This window comes from Microcaecilia unicolor, chromosome 8 (assembly GCF_901765095.1).
Source record: "Microcaecilia unicolor chromosome 8, aMicUni1.1, whole genome shotgun sequence".
In the NCBI taxonomy this organism is placed as follows: Eukaryota; Metazoa; Chordata; class Amphibia; order Gymnophiona; family Siphonopidae; genus Microcaecilia; species Microcaecilia unicolor.
The window spans coordinates 163,258,074-163,260,127 of NC_044038.1; positions in this window are offsets into that span (position 1 = coordinate 163,258,074).

Here is a 2,054-nt window from a genome sequence, read left to right on the forward strand (position 1 = left end):
TTCATATTCAAAAGAGAAAAATATCTAAAAAGTGGCATAAAGCAGCATTTTTCTCTCCAAAATGTCCAAATCGGTATTTTCAAAACCCATTTTCCGGACGTTTTTCTATACTGCTCATCTGCAGTGCATCCAGATCTCACAGGGGATTGTTGGGGGCATGTTGGGGGCATGTTCAGGGTGGGATCTGGGTGTTCCTTAGACCTGGATGTTTTTATTTTCATCCATAATGGCCCTAAATGACCAGATGAACACTGGAAGAATAAAGGAATGACCTCCCCTTACTCCCTCAGTGGTCAATGACCCTCTCCCACCCCCTAATGATGTAAAGGAAACAGTACATACCAGCCTCTATGACAGCCTCAGATGTTGTTATAGCCAGTCCTATTAGAACAGCAAGCAGGTCCCTGGAGTAGCCTAGCTGTCAGTGCAGTGCACTGTGGAGAAGGGGACCCAGGCCCATAATCCCACTCTAACCGTTACACTTGGGGTGGAATGTGTCAGCCCTCCAAAATCCACCAAAAACCTGCTGTATCCACATATAGGTGACACCTGCAACCATAATGGCTATTGTAGTGGTGTATAATTGGGTACAGTAGGTTTTTGGTGGGTTTTGGAGGGCTCACTCTACAAGATAAGGGAGCAATGGTGAGATGTGTACCTAGGAGTTTTTACGTGAAGTCCACTGCAGTGCTCCCTAGGGTGTCCCACTGCTCTACTGGGATGCCTGCGTAGCCAGTCTACTAAGAATGCTGGCTCCTCCTACATCTCAATGGCTTGTTTTGTGCATTTTTCACTTGGACATTTTTCCCCCCCAAAATGGACCAAAAAGATAAATGCACAGAGCACAAAAACATCTAGCAAGTGGCTATTTTGGGGAGAAAAAAGAAAGAATATAGACATTTTGCTGTTTCAAAAATGGCTATGGGGTCTTTTTACTGAGGTGCGCTGAAAAATGGCCTGCGCTAGTATAGGCGCATGTTATGGACGCACGCAGATCCATTTTTCTGCACGCCTGTAAAAAAAAATGCCTTTTTGGCCAAAAATGGATGTGCGGCAAAATTAAAATTGGTGTGCGGCCATTTTGGGTCTGAGACCTTACTGACACTCATTCAGTCACTTAGTGGTAACGTCTCAAGCGTTAACCATGTGGTAATCGTCTAATTGTGTACAATGTCGATTACCGCCTGGCTAGTGCCGTGCACAGGAAAATAAAATATATTTTCCGGTGCGCGTAGCTGACATGCATAAAAAATGAAATTACCACCTGGGCCATGTGATATCCAGGTGGTAGTTTCAAATTGACGTCCATTGTGCGCATATAGGCACCAATGCAACGTAGTAAAAGGGCCCTCATATTTGCCATTCGGATTCTGGACGTTTTGAGCAAAATGTCCAAAGTCAGACTTAGTCGCCATATTGAAAATGCCCCTCCACGTAACTTTGTAAGTCTAAGTGCTTTGAAAATACGCCCTTATATATAATGCAATATTATATAAAATATGGAAAATATTCATAAAATAGCTTATGATAACACTGAACAGTGGCTGACCGACCGAGAAGTAAGGCTGCATGGAAAATGAAATGTCACTTTTGGGATTAGCTGTGTGATATTCTGCATAGTTTGCCTATTTCTGAAACCATCCCCACGACCTAGTGAGACCATTTCAGCAGGCAAGATGGAAAAAGGAAACATTTGCCAGTTCTTCCATGGTTCTCTTAAGAAAGGGGAAGGCAGCAGTTTTGCAACTAGAGTGGAACAGAGAAAGAGCCCCGGTTTTGAAAAAAGGTACATGTTGACATTAAATGCTAGATTTACGAAAATGCACTACCACATTCCCATGTTCTAACACACATTAATGCATTTTGGGGGATCTTGTACTAAGGTACACTAGTGTTTTTAACTCACGCTAAAAGTCATCTGGCGCTAAACGCTGAGACGCCCATTATAGTCCTATGGGCATCTCAGCATTTAGCGCCAGCTGATTTTTAGCTTGAGCTAAAAATGTTAGCAGACCTTAGTAAAAGACCTCTTTTATACAGTGTGACCAGGCCCT